The sequence below is a fragment of the Podarcis vaucheri genome (assembly GCF_965113315.1).
Source record: "Podarcis vaucheri genome assembly, chromosome: 6".
Taxonomy (NCBI): Eukaryota; Metazoa; Chordata; class Lepidosauria; order Squamata; family Lacertidae; genus Podarcis; species Podarcis vaucheri.
In genome coordinates, this window is record NC_138764.1 from 57,917,276 (window position 1) to 57,928,305 (window position 11,030).

Genomic DNA, 11,030 nt, shown 5'->3' on the forward strand with positions numbered 1-11,030 from the left:
ATGTGCCAAAATTTAAATTATAACAATTTAACCTTAGATTAGGTGGGGGTCAAACTAGACATTTGTAATTTTATTTAGCCTTATTTGTTTATCTTATTTGTAAATCTCTATGAAGATTTTTTTTTAACAATCAAGTCATAAAATCATAGAAACATAGAATTGTAGAATTAGATGGGACCCCAAGGGTCATCTAGTCCAACCCCCTGCAATGCAGCAATCCCAGCTAAAGCATCCATGACAGGTGGCCACCCAACCTCTGCTTTAAAAGCACAACTTCCTAAGGGAGACTGTTCCACTGTTGAACAGCTCTTACTGTCAGAAAGATTTCCCTGATGTTTAGCAGGAACGTCTTACACTCTGCTTTTACTTACCTTGAAGTATGCCCCATTGAACTCAATGGGGCTTAATTCCAAGTAGTTCTGCATGGGCTTGTGTTGTAAAATGGTATCATAGTAATGCAACATGAAGCAAAGTAAAAGAACGAACCAAAACAGAAAGGAAATTCAAAAGAAAGGAAAGAATGAACTCCTTTGTTTGTTAACAATTGAAATGGAAAGACCAGGGCTATGGATGGAATCTGAAAACAAAACTATCAAAACTGTTTAGCTTGAAGAAGGGGAAATGTCAGAATGGAGCTTATAGTCAAGCCTTTTCATGTTTATTGCAGTTAGAAATCTACTGGAAATTTAGCAACAGATTTGACACCAATGGAATATATGCTAGATAGTTGAACTATATAGCTGGAAGCACATTTCCTGTTCCTAATTTAGATGATCACATGCCATGTTTAATTACCCAGTTCTCTAAAAGTGCATCAGCAACTTTCTCTGCTGGGAACCAGTAATTATTTAGAAGATGGGACTTTTTAGATTGCCCTGGTGCTTCAATACCATCCCAGGGTGCATGGCTGTGAGTTAATTACTGTGAACCACCGAAGAAACCAAGCAAATAAGAGCTTATCTCAGCAAGTGAGCAGAAATCAAATGTGGCAATACAAAGGTACATCCTGTGAGGCAAAGCTGACCTGTTGCCTGTGTTGTGTCCTGTGGTTAGGGTTTCTCATCCCATTGGCAACCACACTTCCTTCATTTAATTTATGAACTGGGATCAATGGATTGTAAAGGCATGTGACTCCACCCTTGGAGGTTGTGTTCTAGTCATTCACAAATGAGATAATTCACATACATGCATGAATATGTGTGTGTGTGTGTGTGTGTGTGTGTGCGTGCGCGCGCACACACACACACACACACACACACACCATTTATCCAGTCTCTGATGTCCATTTATTATTATTATTATTATTATTATTATTATTATTATTATTATTATTATACCCCGCCCATCTGGCTGGGTTTCCCCAGCCACCCTGATATATTACAGCATATATCAAAACATAATAAAGCATCAAACATTAAAAACTTCCCAATACAGGGCTGCCTTCAGATGTCTTCTAAAAGTTATGTAATTCTTATCTCCTTGACATCTGAAGGGAGAGTGTTCCACAGGGAGGATGCCACTATTCTATTAAAGAAACAGACATAGCCCCCCCCCCGAGAGTACTCAAGGGTACGGAGTACCGGCACTCCCCCCCCCGAAGAAAAACACTGGAAAAGCACCCTAAATGGTCTCGGCCCAGTATACCTGAAGGAGCGTCTCCACCCCCATTGTTCTGCTCGGACACTGAGGTCCAGCACCGAGGGCTTTCTGGCGGTTCCCTCGCTGCGAGAAGCCAAGCTACAGGGAACCAGGCAGAGGGCCTTCTTAGTACTGGCACCTACCCTGTGGAATTCCCTCCCACCAGATGTCAAAGAGAAAAACAACTACCAGACTTTTAGAAGACATCTGAAGGCAACCCTATTTAGGGAAGCTTTTAATGTTTAATAGACTATTGTATTTTAATATTTTGCTGGAAGCCGCCCAGAGTGGCTGGGGAAACCCAGCCAGAAGGGTGGGGTATAAATTATTATTATTATTATTATTATTATTATTATTATTATTATTATTATTATTAAAAGGTGAGGAACATCAGGCCTGGGCATAGTCCATCTGGCAGTCCACCTGGCCCTCAGAAATTTCCTCAGGCCACATCCCTCACTGGTCCTACTCCCTCCCCACCCACCCACCCACCCACCCACCTGTGCTTTTGCCCAGCTAGAGTGTGAACTTGAACTGTGATTACACCTCTTGCTTGTCTGGATGGAGGATAAAGGAGGGGTGTGAGAGTGCGCATATAACCTAGCTTCTTGTACAAAGGTAAAACTGCCATTCATTGCTCTGCCCACTTCTTGCCTCTGGCCCTGCCCACCACTAGTATGCGGCCCTCAGAATGCTGCCCAGAAATAAATGTGGCTTTCAGGGCAAAAAAAGATTCCCCACCCTTAAGAGTCCTTAAGAGGAAGAGAACAAAAAAGAGCCCTGCGTGCTCAGAGAAAGCACCATGTAGTCTTGTTTCTAATAGTAGCCAACCAATTGCTTCTGGAACATCCACAAGTATGACATGAAGGCACTGATCTGCCTGGGTGTTGTGTGTGTGGTGGAATGAGATCACTTGCCTCAGAAGAGGCATTTGCTCTACTGAGAAAACTTGCCTGCAGCAGTGGCATCATCCACACCACACCTGACTCTGGAGTGGGGGACCAAAAGTGTGCCCAAAGGACACTTTGCCCAGTGCCTCTTCAACCAGCCACCTGCCCTGGCAAGGCAGAACAAGGAGCATTTTTCAAACAGAGAGTTTCTCAAAAGCTTTGCTTAGTTTCCCTGATCAATAACATTTTAATTTTCTCATCTGACAAGGCTGGATCTATTGACACACAAGATGGGAATTTACTGTAACTGGCAGTCTATTTGTATCTATCTTTGACTCTGCACATTTACTTTCTGAGGAGAAGAACCTTACTGGCTTGCAGTGATTTTTTTTCAGTGTGCCTTCTGAAAAACAACAACACTGCTTGTGTCTGAGAGAAGCTTAAAAAATCATATGCTTTGCGGAGCTTGAATCTACAGCAAAAGGAAATGAGAATAGATAAAACCTAACTGTATTCTCAGCTGTGAGGGGTGGAAAGACTGGGCACAATCCTCTAGGAAGTTCTCCTGCACAGGTTCTGTTGAAATGAGGGAGAGGGAGGTGCAGTGAAGAAAGGGCCTTTTCTGTAGTGGCACCCCAACTACGGAATGCCCTCCCCAGTGAGGATGTGATAACTGTCTTCAAATATCTGAAGGGCTGTCAGGTAGAAGATGAAGGGAATTTGTTCTTGGTTGCCCCAGAGGGCAGCATGAGAACCAATGGGTGGAAGATGCAGAGAAGCAGATCTTGGCTAAATGAGAGGAAAACCTTCCTAAATAGGATGTGTTTGACACTGGACCAAACTGCTTTGGGAGATGGTAGTGGCATCTATGCTGGTGCTATTTAAGCAGAAGTCACATAGCATTCTTCAAGGGATGCTGTTGTTGTATCCTGCATTTTAGATCCTGCATTGAGCAGGACGATCTAATAGATGATCACCATGGAGCCTTGCAAATCTAAAATTCTATCCATCCATCCACTTTGACAGACAGACATTTTAACAAGCTCACAAAACATGCCCAAGGCCACCCAGAAAATTTGGGGCTAAGAAGGTATAGTGCATGTTTACTCAGAAGTAAACTGGGACTTACTCATTGGTAAGCATAAATAGGATTGCAACCTGAACTTTCCTGACCAGCATCCAATTCCCTATATCAAACAGATGCACCATTCCTTGGCAAGTTCTGCTACAGCAATATCTTCCTCACAGTGATAGACACAATTGTAAAAAAAAGACTTATTTTAGTGCAGCATCAATGTATTTCAAAGCACTTTGCTTCTGACTTAATGAAGTGAATTACAGGAAGCAGCCTTAACTGCTCAGGCTCTATCTAACAGCAACAGTAAGTCATCTACATTGGATAAGCCAATGAAAATGTATTTCCCGCCATGAAAAGAAGACAGGACCAAAAGGCCAATTTAAACAGCTCATGTAAGCAAATGTGTTTTCATAAAAGCTATATTAGCTTAGCTCCTGACTAGATGCAATAGCAACAGAGCCATTTTCTTCAACTGCAAGCCTAGAATGTATGCCTCACATCAGGAAATGGACTACCAAGGCCAAGAGGGTGCCACAATGGTTAATGAACAGTCAAGGAAGCTGTTAGAGGTAAGAAGGCTTCAGAAAATGGAAGTCTTGTCAATATGAGAACAGGAGCACAAATTTTTCCCAAATAAACACAGGCAGACAGTGAAGGATGCCACCACCCTGTCTCACCTTGTCAGAGTAAGGAAGGGAGAACAGTTCAACAGCTCTTTCCCACCACACTAGGCACTACAGTGGTACCTCGCAAGACGAACGCCTCGCAAGATGGAAAACCCGCTAGACGAAAGGGTTTTCTGTTTTGGAGGCGCTTCGCAAAACGAATTTCCCTATGGGCTTGCTTCGCAAGACGACAGCCCATAGGGAAATATCAGGGACAGCGGGGAAGCGCAGCGCGTCTTCCCCACTGTCCTCGGACCTCCTCCGAAGCCGGGCGGGGGGGCGGGAATACCTGCCCCCGCCGCCGGGCTCCGGAGCGCTGCTCCGAAGCCGGGCGGGGAGGCGGGAACACCTGCCCCCGAAGCTGGGCGGGGGGGAGGGAACACCTGCCTCCAAAGCCGGGTGGGGGGGGGCGGGAACACCTTCTGAAGGCGGGCGGGGGGCGAAAGTCTTTGTCCCCCCTGCCTGCCTTCCCAGGGGCTTTTAAATCGCCCCGGACAGCGGAGAAGTCCTCCGCTGTCCCGGGCGATTTTAAAATGCTGGGGGTGGGAAGAAAAGCCCTTGTCCCCCCCCAGCCTTCAGAAGCCTGGTCTGAAGGCGGTTTCCCTAGGAACGCATTAATTGATTAATTGATTAATTGATTAATTGATTTTCAATGCATTCCTATGGGAAACCGTGCATCGCAAGACGAAAAACTCGCAAGATGAAGAGACTTGCGGAATGAATTAATTTCGTCTTGCGAGGCACCACTGTATTTAAATACTACACTGCCTAAAGTGTTATAACAGAAAACTGCTTCCAGCTATAGCTACAGCACCAAATGAGAGCAACCTTGTGGGGGGAGTAATCTTTTTGTGACTGTGCATATGGATCATGTCTGGCTTTTCACACACTAAAACAGAAGGTGCTATTGTTTAGTCAGTTCTCTGCATTCATGCAGTTCTTCCTAGAACTCCTTTATATCATCTGAAGCTCAGCTGCAATTAAATAAGGTGCCTTTGACTCCTTGCAGTGTGAGATGAACATCTACTCTGTCAGAGATATTCGATGATGAATTGTTAGGCATCACCCTGGGTGGGTCTCTCTGGAAATTTGAAGAGCTGCGTTGTAAAGGAAGCACCAGAAACCCATCAGTTAAAATCTACTGATGGCCCCACCAGATTTGGAAGGTCAGAGTCAGAATGGAGGAAAGGGCAGGATTAAGCAGCAGAGCTTCTTTTAATGCCCCTGGGGAAATTAGGCCATATTGATGCAGTTATAGTCACGCAACAATCATGGCCCACTTGACAATCACATTAGCAGCTGTATTCATCCTTCTTGCAAAGCAAGGACATTGCTTTGGCCATACTAAGCAGGTTGAAGATTGTTGGTACACGCTGTTAGGTAGATCTGAGATGGACTGGAGGAACATGAATAAAGTTAAGCATGTGGCAGCCAATGCAGGAGACATGATGCAAGACTCGTGTTCAAAAAGCTCAGGAGCAAAGACAATGTATTCAGTGTAGTGCTGTTCTAGGGTATTCCTGGGATGGGGCAGAGGAGAATATTATTTCTTTTAATATTATTTCTTTTAATTTCTTTTAATTAATAACCATTATATACCACTTGCTTGAACATAAAACCTTTAAGCGGTTTTTTTTGTTCTTGTCTGCTACCTGTTGCAACTGTTAAGGAACTTTAGAAACAGTATTTAAGAAACTGTAAAAAAAAGAAGTGTATGTAGCGATGTTACCTAATGGCAGATGCAGTCTCAACCAATATGTCCCATGATGTTCTCATAGCTGTTGTTGCTACCCAAAGAGAATTTGAAACAGTTTGGAAACTGCCGCCATCTAGTGCCCAGTAATGGTTCCTCCCTCCTCCAACTGCTACAACAGGGGCTTCTTGCCCTGAGGGAGAGCAGAGAAGCAGCAGAAATCAAATTTTCAGTGAAGAGGCACTTATATTGTGGCATTCCCTGCCTATTAATATTAGGCAGATGCCTTCTTTGCAATGTTTTGGCACTTGCTAAGAACTTTTTTGTTTGGGCAAGTCTACCTTAAAAAAACCTCTTGATTTTATTTATATTTTGATAACTTTATGTTTTCTACTGTTTTAAAAGTCTGCTTTTATTGCTATTTTTAATTAATATTGTATACCATTTTATGTAAACCACATTGAGATTTTTAAATGATTATTAAGCAGTATATAAATCAATCATTTCTGCTTTTGATAGAGTTACAAGTTTGGTGGATCAGGGAAATGCATATACGTCATGTATCTTGATTTCAGTAAAGCTTTTGAGAAAGTCTCCAGAGATATTCTTGTGGAGAAGCTGGTAAAATGTGGGCTGGTTGAAGCTACTGTTATAGGTGGATTTGTAGCTGGTTGACTGACCAAACCCAAAGAGTGTTTGCTAATGGTTCCTTGTCATCCTGGAGAAAAGGGACAAGAGGGATGCCGCAGGTCCCTCATTGTTGTTCAACATCTTTATAATGACTTGGATCAAGGTATTGAAGGGACACTCATCAGATTTGCAGATGTCACCAAACTGGAAGGAGTAGCCAGCAGTTGAAGGAATTTGGTATGCTTTGTCTAGTAAAGAGGAGACACAGCAGATGTTATGGCCATCTTCAAATATCTAAAGGGTTGTCACATGGAAGATGGAGAAAACTTGTTTTCTCCTGCTCTGGAGGATATGACCAGGCAGGTGTTAGACTGATGCCTGAAAAGAGAGCCTTCTATAAAAGTCTGTATGGCATGGATTGATGGATTTAGGAGGATAAGCAGGTGAGATTCTTATCCTGCCCATGTCAGAAACACAAAGGAAAAATATGTATTTGGGGCTTATTTGGGCTTTACACTTTATCTTGTTATCTGAAAGCATTTTGTTCAGTTTTATCCAGGTGTGTTTTTCTTTTAGCAAACTTCATGCTTGTTTGAGAGATAAATCTGTGTCCAACTTGGATTTTGTGTTAACCCCAAATAATAAATTACTCATCTGCACTACAGCTATGTACACATTAGCAGTTTGAAACCACTGAGGTTGTGTCCAAACCCGCCCACCCCTGCATTTCAAGTCTCATTTCCCCCCTGCTGTACACAACAGGGATGTTTTCACTGCATAACCTGATTTGTTTCCCCATGTCTGCACCTCCCCACCAACTTCTAGTTAATGAATCTGTCATCTGCGTATGCACTGCCCTAGCTCCTCTGATATCACAGAGAGATAAATAAACTCAGGCCATGTCACTAAATGCTACCTTGGAGGTTTTAGGATAAGAATTCGAAGGTCTGTGTGCAACTTTTGTTAAATACAGCCTCATAAAACTAAAGCTTTTAGATCTACCTGTGTGGCCATACTACTGGTAAAGGTACAGTGGTACCTCAGGTTACATACGCTTCAGGTTACAGACTCCGCTAACCCAGAAATAGTGCTTCAGGTTAAGAACTTTGCTTCAGGATGAGAACAGAAATCGTGCTCCGGCGGCGCAGCGGCAGTGGGAGGCCCCATTAGCTAAAGTGGTGCTTCAGGTTAAGAACAGTTTCAGGTTAAGAACAGACCTCTGGAACGAATTAAGTACTTAACCCGAGGTACCACTGTAAAGGTAAAGGGACCCCTGACCATTAGGTCCAGTCATGGCTGACTCTGGGGTTGCGGCACTCATCTTGCTTTATTGGCCAAGGGAGCCGGTGTACAGCATGACTAAGCCGCTTCTGGCGAACCAGAGCAGCGCATGGAAATGCCGTTTACCTTCCCACCGGAGTGGTACCTATTTATCTACTCTGACATGCTTTCGAACTGCTAGGTTGGCAGGAGCTGGGACCAAGCAATGGGAGCTCACCTCATCGCAGGGATTCGAACCACCAACTTTCTGATCGGCAAGTCCTAGGCTCTGTGGTTTAACCCACAGCGCCACCCACGTCCCTACTACTGGACTGCATGCTAAATTGTCATCTAATAGGAACAGGGCTTTCTTTGATGTGCCTGCAGTATCGTGGAATGCCCTCTTGGGGGAAGGCTGTATGTAACCTTCTTTGGCAACCTTTCACAAACAGCTTTATCATTTATTTTTTATCTGACAGATTTGTGAGGAGCTTCTTCTTCTTCTTCTTCTTCTTCTTCTTCTTCTTCTTCTTCTTCTTCTCTTGCTGTTGCATTAGCTGATTTAAAGTATTAAAGTTGTGTTTAGATTTTTATGAGTTTTAAGGCTTGCTTTGGATAGAATCTTATTTTATGATAGAAACCATTTTCAAACTTTATTTGTTGCTGCTGGAATAGCACCTTGTTGATATAAATCAGATGAGTAGAGAGTTGCAGTAAATGTTTAGCTTGCTGTAATCAGAATGCATTTGTATGCTGCACATGAGAATGAGGTGGAATATATATGGATTTTCAAGTTTGGGTATCCAGTGTGCATAGGTGAAACATCTTTTTCGGATGTTGTTTGTCAGCTGAGTGGCCTTATACAGTATAGCTGCTGGGGTAGAGAGGATCAGAGCTGTTTCCAGAGCTGTTTGACACACTGGATTCTGGACTGTGGAGAATGATGAAGGAACTTTCTCTCTTGTTCATAGTTACTTGTCCACAAAATGATAAACCTTTATTTCCCCCAAGTAAGTCAATTGGTTTTTCACTCTCGGCTTGTGCTTTTAAGATGGATGGAATTATGTACATCTTACATCCTCATAGGCAATTGGGAGTATCAATAGAGACATCACTCTTTTTGCTTCTGACATGCTCATCAGGGAAAGAGTGCTGAAGCAAAAGAATTAATGTGGCATTTGATTTAATACACAGAACCCAGTAGTCAATTCCAGTAATGACATATGGCTTTGGGGGCAAGTCAGCTGGAGCTGTAAAGGAGTGGGGATTGCATCCTGATTCTGCTAAGGAGTTTGCAAAATCAGTTCTGAGAGTAGCCATTTTTAAGAGAAAAGAGTGAGCATGAATCTTAGTTTTAAAATATATCCATCTCAGAAGCATAGAACCAAATATCCCTACATTTAAAGTAGGAAATCTAAACAAAAGTAAGTCTTTTTTATGAAAAGAAGAAGAAGAAGAAGAAGAAGAAGAAGAAGAAGCAGCAGCAGCAGCAGCCTGCAATCATATTTTGTTATGCCTGAGCCACAGAGGGATAGTAGGAACACAAAATCTGGGGCAGCATAAAAAGGATAATTTGAGCAAGATTGCTTGCTATTTTTTGTTTTGTTTTTCCACTTCCCAAAATTCATTTGAATGTGTCTTTATTATTACATATTCATAGTCAATGGGGTCCTGAGTAATTTGGGACTGCATAGATTTAAAGCACCCACCCACAGAATCCCGGGAAGTGCAGATTGTTAAGGGTGCTGGGAATTGCAGCTCTGTGAGGAGGAAGCCACAGTTATAAGGATTCTTCTCTCTGTGTGTGTTAAATGCATGGTGTGTTTTTGTGTGTGTGCTGTTTAAGACAAGAGTTCCCTATTCAAACTATTATCTGCACTTTTAACTGAATATGTATCTAAGAACAACCTTCTGTTTCATTATCTCTGTGCTGATATAGTGTCCGTAAAAGGGATCCAAATAGCTTCACAGTCACCACTTCTCAGAGCACTACCTCATCCCACTCACCATCCTTAGTAAATACTGGCCTCCTTTACACAGGGGTTGTAATGATTGTTGAGAATTTGCATGCTTGAAATCTGCTATAGAAACACAAATTTCCAATATATATCATTAGAAGAATCAGCAGGGCCAGATTTAGGTTTGATGAGGCCCCAAGCTACTGAAGGTAATGGGGCCCTTTATATGTCCAGCTGTCCTTTGTCAACAACAAATTGTTGCTGTTTTTTGTGTTGAATATATACTATATAGCAGGGGTTCCCAAACTTTTTTCAAAGAGGGCCAGATTTGATGAAGTGAACATGCATGAGGGCCGACCAAAGTTCTTGACATTTTTTAGGATTGAAATTGTTGAGCTTTTTTTACAATTTTACCCCAGTGTTGTTGAACTTTTTGGGAAATTTTACCCCAGAAAATAAACTGCCACAGCGGTCAGATTAACATAGCTGTCAACGCTTCCCTTTTTAAAAGGGAAATTCCCTTATTCCGAATAGAATTCCTCACAATAAAAGGGAAAAGTTGACAGCTATGCGGGTTAAACCGACCGGCAGGGCCGGATAAAGCCCCGAGACAGATTTTGGACATGTCTGCTATATGGTAATGTATGGACCTAATAGGTATATAAAGCCATTTGCACATAATAAAGTATGTATTTTATCAAAATAATTGTTGAACTGAAATACAGTTAAGAAGAAGAATATTAAAAGTGAAATACTTTTAAATTTTTGGTGGGTCCCCAAGAGTGGGGCCCTAAGCTATAGCTTGTTTAGCTTATACGCACTGAGTATCAGCCACCTGGCCTGAAACAGATTAAAAAATATATCTCCGTTTACAGCTCTCTACTTTGGGCTTAAGAATCTTTCCTACATTTTCCAGCCGCTCCCCTTTCCTGAGAGTAAAATCCTTTAAATCTGCACGCCTGGTGTCAGGGTCTGGCCTCCGTTTTATTGATGTGAGCGGATTTTGGGTGACAACACTTGCCCGAAAAAACAGGATAAAAATAAACAGGCTCGTAAATAAAGAAGGACTGTGGTATGAAGTTCAGTGACACTCCGTTACTAAACATGTTCTTTGGGAAATGAGCTCCACGGGTGGACCTTCTCCTAAAAGGAAAAGGAAGGACCCTTCACCCCCTTGTGATTCGCGAGAGCCGGCGTTTAAAAACTGGCGGCTCCATC